The sequence below is a fragment of the Pristiophorus japonicus genome, assembly GCF_044704955.1.
Source record: "Pristiophorus japonicus isolate sPriJap1 chromosome 24 unlocalized genomic scaffold, sPriJap1.hap1 SUPER_24_unloc_1, whole genome shotgun sequence".
NCBI classification, from domain to species: Eukaryota; Metazoa; Chordata; class Chondrichthyes; family Pristiophoridae; genus Pristiophorus; species Pristiophorus japonicus.
In genome coordinates, this window is record NW_027250648.1 from 2592134 (window position 1) to 2600679 (window position 8546).

General features: G+C 46.7%; 1 pseudogene; it reads left to right on the forward strand.

Annotated features, from left to right (window-relative positions):
- The first annotated feature begins 266 nt into the window (after positions 1 to 266).
- LOC139241178 (zinc finger protein 436-like) lies at positions 267 to 2773 on the forward strand (annotated as a pseudogene).
- Positions 2774 to 8546: the final 5773 nt, after the last annotated feature.

Genomic DNA, 8546 nt, shown 5'->3' on the forward strand with positions numbered 1-8546 from the left:
CGCTTTCTGGGGCGCGGGGGCTTGTGGATTTTGCAGCCGCCATTTCTGTTGGTCCAATCTGTGCAGCAGCTGGGGCCTGAAAATCAGCCTCACTGCTGCTGGGCTGGGAAAGGGCAACTTGAGACAATATTTTTAAGTTTCTGATGCTGGGTCGTTTGGGAAATTCCGCCCACAAATTAATAATTTTTATGAAAATAGAGTAACTTTTTAGAAAGCAACATTTATATTGGGTGGGAGGGTAGAAAGTGTCATGGGTGTATGTAGACATGATTCAGTTGGTGGGTCCCACAGGCAAATATGGAAATGTGTTTTTCTTTTCTTTCACTTCTCCTCCCCTCCTATGTCTGTAAGTCAGCCATGGCTCAGTGAGTAGCACTCTCGTCTCTGAGTCAGAAGGTTGTGGAAGTCACACTCCAGAGACTTGAACACAAAATGCTGAGGGAGCGCCACTCTGTTTGAGGTGCCGTCTTTTAGATGAAACGTTAAACCGAGGTCGTGTCTGCTCTTGGGTGGATGTAAAAGATACCATGACACAATTTTGAAGAGGAGCAGGGGAGTTATCACTGATGTTTTGGGGCAAATATTTATCCCTCCACAGACATCATTAAAACAGATTATCTGGTCATTATCACATTGTGCTAATTGGCTGCCATGTTTCTGACTTTACAACAGAGACTGCACTTCAAAATTGGATGTAAGTGCTTTGATACATTGGTCGTGAAAGGCGCTATATAAATGCAAGTCTGTCTTTCTCGATGTTCGAAGAAGCTGTTAATGGTCCCTTAGAATCATAGAATCGTTACAACACTCAAGAAGGCCATTTGACCCATCGAGCCCATGCCGACTCTCAGCTAGTCTCACTCCCCTGTTCTTTCCCCTTAGCCCTGCAAACGCCTGTCTGTTCCCCTAACTATCCAATCCCCTACCACTATTGCTCTCCCACTCTTCTCAACCTCGCGCCTCCCTCACCCCCCCCCAGGCCCGTACAACTGAGTGACTCGTGGTGCTGCGGATTTTGCTCTGGCTGTACTCCCCGGAGGAACAGAATATTGGTTTGAGCGCAATGCGCTCCGGGAACTCCTGCCTACCTGATGGAATAAAAGCCTGCCGGTCCTGTGTTTGCACTGTGGTGATAGGCCCAGCTGCCTGGGGTAACTGGCTGCCATCTTGGACAGGGATGGATCAGGGTGCCTGTGTGGCCCTCTTGCTACAAGAGCAGAGAATGGGTGGGGCTTCAGGATCCCAGTGACCAGGAGAGAAAATCATCGACTCATTGATTTTATTATTACTTTGCACACAGCGGGTGAAGAATTGAACACAACCAGAGCAGAGAGGGTGAGAAAACTGGGGCTGGAGGGAAGAAATGATGGCGATGGTGCGATGGGTTTGGATGTCAGCTCAGGGAGGGATGGGATGGAAATTTACAGCTTTGGGGGAAACGAGAGGAAAGGATGTTCCGGGGGAACTAGAATTATCTGTCCTCAATTTCTATCCTGCACTTCCAGTGCTGACTTTTTGTAAACCCATTTTACAGGATATTAGATGAGGAGGATTTGCAGACGGGAAACTCGAACCAAACATGATGTCAAGATCTGACGAGTCATTCCATTCATCAGGACCTGATTATCATCGGCCTTTCAAAGTAGGAGAAATGTTTTTCTGTTCTGTCTGTGGGAAAAGATTTCAAACATCAGTGTGACTGGAAAAGCACCGAGACACACACACCCGAGTGAGAGTGTTCCAGTGCACTGACTGTGGAATGAGCTTTAGCCTGTGACACAACCTGAAAAAACATCGCACCATTCACAGTGGGGAGAAACCGTACACGTGTTGTGTGTGTGGGCGAGGCTTCAACTGATCGTCCAACCATGGAGAGACACAAGGCCATCCGCACCATGGAGAAACCGTGGAAATGTGGGGACTGTGAGAAGGGATTCCGTTCCCCGTCCCGGCTGGAAACTCCGACGCAGTCACACTGGGGAGAGGCCGTTCACCTGCCCCGTGTGTGGGAAGGGATTCCCTTCGGCATCCAGCCTGCTGAGACACCAGCGAGTTCACTCTGGGGAGAAACCATTTAAATGCTCTGACTGTGGGAACAGCTTTAAAACCTCTCCGGAACTAATACAACACCACGGGTTCACACTGGGGAGAGACCGTTCAGCTACTCTCAATGCGGGAAGAGATTCATGCACTCATCCCACCTCACAGTACACCAGCATTTTCACACCGGGGAGAAGCCGTTTACCTGCTATGTGTGTGGGAAGGGATTCACTCAGTCGTCCAAACTCACTGAACACCAGCGACTTCACACTGGGGAGGGACTGTTCACCTGCTCTGAGTGTGGGAAGGGATTCAGTCGGTCATCCGACCTGCTGACACACCAGCGAGTTCATACTGGGGAGAGGCCGTTCACCTGCTGTGTGTGTGGGAAGGGCTTCACTCAGTCGTCCAACCTGCTGAAACACCAGCGACTTCACTAATTCACCCGAGCTTCTGGCTCACCATACCGGGGAGAGTCCTTTTACCTGTTCCACGTGTGGGACAGGATTCACTCGTTTATCCCAACTCACTGCACACCAACTTGTTCACACCAATAAGAGACCGTTTAAGTGTTCTGACTGTGAGAAGAGCTTTAATAGGAGAAATAATCTGATGAAACACCAACGGATTCACACCGGGGAGAGACCGTTCTCCTGCTCCGTGTGTGGGAAGGGATTTACTCGTTCATCCATCCTGCTGACACACCAGTGAGTTCACAAGTCACTGCAGGGGTTGGATTTTTCTGTTAATCATATCCTGGATTAAAAAATGTTCACTGACAGTTGGGGTTTGATGCTGCTGGTGTAATGAATCCCTATAACTGGGCTGGAGTTTAATTTTCTGGATATCATCGAATCATAGAATTGTTACGGCACAGAATGAGACCTTTCGGTCTGTTGAGTCTGTGCCAGCTCTCTGCAAGAGCAATTCAGCTCATCCCATACACCCACCCTTTCCCTGGATCCTTTTCCTTCAGGTACTTATCCAATTCCTTTTTTGAAAGCCACGATTGAATTGATCTCCACCACTCTTTCAGGCCGTGCATTCCAGATCCTAACCACTCGCTGCGTAAAAAGGTTTTCCCTCATGTCGCCTTTGGTTCCTTTGCCAATCATCTTAACTCTGTGTCCTCTGGTTCATGACCCTTCCACCAATGGGAACACTTTCTCTCTCTCTCTACTCTCTCGACCTCTTGTGATTTTGAACACCTCCATTAAATCTCCTCTCAAACTTCTCTGCTCGAAGGAGAACCCCGGCTTCTCCAGTCTATCCACGTAACTGAAGTCCCTCATCCCTGGAAGCATTCTTCTAAATCTTTTCTGCACCCTCTGTCAAACAACTGTCAAATAAATCAGCTTTGATTTCTCCAAAAGGAGACTAATTGATGACTTGTGGTTTATAAACTGCCTTTCACCACCTCAGGATGTCCCAACGCCCTTTACAACCAATGACGTACCTTTTAATTGCAGTTGCTGTTGTAATGTAGGAAATCTAGCAACCAATTTGCACACAGTAGGCTCCCACACACAGCAATGTGATAATGACCACATAATCTGTTTTAGTGATGTTGGGTGAGCGAGGACACCGGGGAAAACGCCTCCTTCAAAATAACCTGGGCAGGACCGGAACCAATGTCCTGGGGGGAATGTTTGCTAGTGCTGTTGGGGAGGAGTTAAAGTAATATGGCAGGGGGATGGGAACCTATGCAGGGAGACAGAGGAAAGTAGAATGGGGGCAGAAGCAAAAGATAGAAAGAAGAAAAGTAAAAGTGGAGGGCAGAGAAACCCAAGGCAAAAAGCAGAAAGGGCCAATTACAGCAAAATTCTAAAGGGCAAAGTGTATTAGAAAGACAAGCCTGAAGGCTCTGTGTCTCAATGCGAAGAGTATTAGGAATAAGGTGGACGAATTAACTGCGCAGATAGCAGTTAACGGGTATGATGTAATTGGCATCACGGAGACATGGCTCCAGGATGACCAAGGCTGGGAACTCAACATCCAGGGGTATTCAACATTTAGGAAGGATAGACAGAAAGGAAAAGGAGGCGGGGTGGCATTGCTGGTTAAAGAGGAAATTAATGCAATAGTAAGAAAGGACATTAGCTTGGATGATGTGGAATCGGTATGGGTGGAGCTACGGAATACCAAGGGGCAGAAAACGCGAGTGGGATTCAGGTTTATTTATAATGGGGAACAAAGAAATGGCAGACTAATTGAACAAATACTTTGGTTCTATCTTCACGAAGAAAGACACAACCTTCCGGAAGTACTAGGGGACCCGAGGGTCTAGTGAGAAGGAGGAACTGAAGGATATTCTGATTAGGCGGGAAATTGTGTTAGGGAAATTGATGGGATTGATAAATCGCCGGGGCCTGATAGTCTGCATCCCAGAGTACTTAAGGAAGTGGCCCTAGAAATAGTGGATTCATTGGTGATCATTTTCCAACAGTCTATCGACTCTGGATCAGTTCCTATGGACTGGAGGGTAGCAAATGTAACACCACTTTTTTAAAAAGGGAGGGAGAGAGAAAGCGGGTAATTACTAACCAGTTAGCCTGACATCAGTCGTGGGGAAAATGTTGGAATCAATTATTAAGGATAAAATAGCAGCACATTTGGAAAACAGTGACAGAATGGATTCTAGAAAAATTCTAGAATGGATTCTCGAAAAAAATTCTAGATTTGTCAAGCATGATTTCCCCTTCATAAATCCATGCTGACTTCCCTGCTCCTATACTCAAATTACCTCGCTATGAAGGCCAACATACTGTTTGCCGCCTTCACCGCCTGCTGTACCTGCATGCCAACTTTAAATGACTGATGAACCATGACACCCAGGTCTCGTTGCACTTCTCCTTTTCCTAATCTGCCGCCATTCAGATATTCTATCTTCGTGTTTTTGCCACCAAAGTGGATAACCTCACATTTATCCACATACTGCATCTGCCATGCATTTGCCCATTCACCTAACCTGTCCAAGGGTATGGAGAGAAAGCAGGAAAGGGGTACTGAGGTGAATGATCAGCCAAGATCTTATTAAATGTTGGTGCAGGCTCGAATGGCCTACTCCTGCACCTATTTTCTATGTTTCTATAATGTCATTGAATCAGTTACACCCACTTGAGAGGTCAGATGGGGCCTCGAATGAATGTCTCATGTGAAAGATGGCACCTCTGACAGTGCAGTGCTCCCTCTGTACTGCATTGGAATGTCGGCCTAGATTTTATGCTCCAGCCTCTGGAGGTGGACTTGAACCCACAACCGACTGACTCAGAGACTAGAGTGCTATCACTGAGCCACGACTAACAGCTCATTACTCTGGATTATTTCAGTTCTCTTACTGTCTGTTCCTCTCTAGTTCAAGTCCAAGCTTCCCATACCTTCCACAGTGCCTCTCCTAGCCTTGGGATCCAGGGAAGGTATTAGTAACATGCCCCTGTACCTGCCCTGGGAGTGTTTGATGGGAAAGTGTAGAGGGTGCTTTACTCTGTATCTAACCCATATTCCACCAGCCCTGGGAGAATTTACAGTGATTTTGAAAGCAATTGCAAGGGTAGATGGAGAGAGACTTTTTCCACTGGTGCGGAGTCAAGGACGAGGGAACAACACATTAAAATCAGAGCCAGGCCATTTCGGAGAGAAGTTAGGAAACACTTCTTCACACATCGGATGGTAGCAGAGTGGAACTCCCCCACAATGATCAGTCGCTGCTCAATGAGTAATTGTGGACCGGTTGTGGTTTGGTCCATTGTCCTGTTGCTTGTTCCCTTGGATTGGATCTTTATTTGTTCCTTTTGGTTTGTTTTTAGTTTCACTGCTGAACCCGCCACTCAAAGAACTATTGTCTTTGGACCCTGCCACAACCTACGCTCTCCAGCCACTGACTCCATCCCTCTCCCTCGCATCTGTCTGTTGGCTGAAACAAACTGTTCACAACCCAGGTGTCATATTTGACCCTGAAATGAAGTTCTGGCCACATATCCACGGCATAACTAAAACCTCCTATTTCCACCTCCGTAACATTGCCCGTCTCTGCCCCTACCTCAGCTCATCTCCTGCTGAACCCCTTCTCCATGTCTTTGTTGCCTCTAGACTTGACTACTGCAAAGCACTCCTAGCTGGCCTCCCCCATTCTACACTACATAAACTTGAGGTCATCTAAAACTCGGCAGCCCGTGTCCTAACTCGGACCAAGTCCCGCTCACCCGTCATCCCTGTGCTCGCTGACCTACATTGGCTCCCGGTTAAACAACGCCTCTATTTCAAAATTCTCCTCCTTGTTTACATATTGGGCAGGGAAGTGGACCCAAGTCCATGATTGGATCAGCCATGATCGTATTAAATGGCGGAGCAGACTCGAGGGGTCGTATGGCCTACTCCTGCTCCTAATTCTTATGTTCTTATCCCTCCATGGACTTGTTCCTCCCTATCTCTGTAATCTCCCCCAGCCCACAAACCCCCCCCCTCCCCCCAGAGATGTCTGCACTCCGCAAATTCTGCCCTCTTGAGCATCCCTGATTATAATCACTCCATCAGGGATTGACCGTGCCTTCAGCTGCTTGGGGCCCCAAGCTCCAGAACTTCCTCCCTATACGTCTCCACCTCTCTACATGTCTTTCCTTTAAGACAATCCTTAAAACCTACTTCTTTGACCAACCTTTTGGTCATCTGCCATCATTTCTTCTTATGTGGATTGGTGTCAATTTCTTTTGACTTATAACACCTGTGAAGTGCCTTGGGATGTTTTACTATGTTAAAAACGCTATATAAATACACGTTATATCATCTTAAAAATTTACAGCATGGAAGGAGGCCATTTCGACCCATCAATGTCCGTGCCAGCCGATAAAGAGCTATCCAGCCTAATCCCACTTTCCAGCTCTCGGTCCGTAGCCCTGTAGGTTACGGCACTTTAAGTGCCTATCTAAGTACTTTTAAATGTGGTGAGGGTTTCTGCCTCTACCACCCTTTCAGGCAGTGAGTTCCAGACCCCCACCACTCTCTGGGTGAAAAATCTCCCCTCAAATCTCTAAACCTCCTATCAATTATTTAAATCTAAGCCTCCTGGTTGTTGACCCTTCTGATAAAGAAATAGGTCCTTCCTAGCCACTCTATCCAGATCCTTCATAATTTTATACACCTGAATAAGGTCTCCCCTCAGCCTCCCCGGTTCCAAAGAAAATAACCCCAGTCGATCCAATCTTTTCTTATAGCTAAGATTCTCCAGTCCAGGCAACATCCTTGTAAATCTCCTCTGTACCCTCTCTAGTCCAATCACATCGTTCCTGTAATGTGGTGACCAGGACTGCACACAGTACTCTAGCTGCAGCCTAACTGGTGTTTTATACAGTTCAAGCATAACATCCCTGCTCTTGTTTTCAATGCCTTGGCTAATAAAGGCAAGTATTCTGTATGCCTTCTTAACCACCTTAGTTGTTGTTGTTTATGTACAGTGCGCACGACGGTTCATCCCTGGGTCTGAGCCTTTTGGTGATGATTTGAATTTGATGCCCTCGAGTTACTGACTCGCCGACTGGTGGAAATAGTTTTTCCTCATTTACCTGATCACATTTTGAACAGCTCCCTCAGATCTCCAATGGCCCTTTGTTCTAATGAAAAGAGCCCCAGTTTCTCCAATCTCCCGATAACTAAAGCCTCTCTTCCCTGGTATTGTCTCAGTGAATCTCTCTGCACCCTCTCCATGGCCTCGACATCCTTCCTGGTGTAAGATCCCCAAAACCTGACACAATATTCGAACTGCAGCCGAACCAATGATTTGTGCAGGTTTACATGACCTATGCCCTTTTGTACTCCACACCCTATTTATAAAACCTAGGATCCCATGTGCTTTTTAAACACTTTATTAACTTGCCCTCCTACTTTTAAAGATTTGTGTAACTGAAGCCCTTGTATGTTTGAGATAATAACACAACTTGGCTAAAACACATTGGCATCTCTAATAGAAACATAGAAAATAGGTGCAGGAGCAGGCCATTTGGCCCTTCGAGCCTGCACCGCCATTCAATGAGTTCATGGCTGAACATTCAACTTCAGTACCCCATTCCTGCTTTCTCGCCATACCCCTTGATCCCCCGAGTAGTAAGGACTACATCTAACTCCTTTTTGAATATATTTACTGAATTGGCCTCAACAACTTTCTGTGGTAGAGAATTCCACAGGTTCACCACTCTCTGGGTGAAGAAGTTTCTCCTCATCTCGGTCCTAAATGGCTTACCCCTTATCCTTAGACTGTGTCCCCTGGTTCTGGACTTCCCCAACATTAGGAACATTCTTCCTGCATCCAACCTGTCTAAACCCGTCAGAAACGTTTAAAATTCTATGAGGTCCCCTCTCATTCTTTTGAACTCCAGTGAATACAAGCCCAGTTGATCCAGTCTTTCTTGATATGTCAGTCCCGCCATCCTGGGAATCAGTCTGATGAACCTTCGCTGCACTCGCTCAATAGCAAGAATGTCCTTCCTCAAGTTAGGAGACCAAAACTGTACACA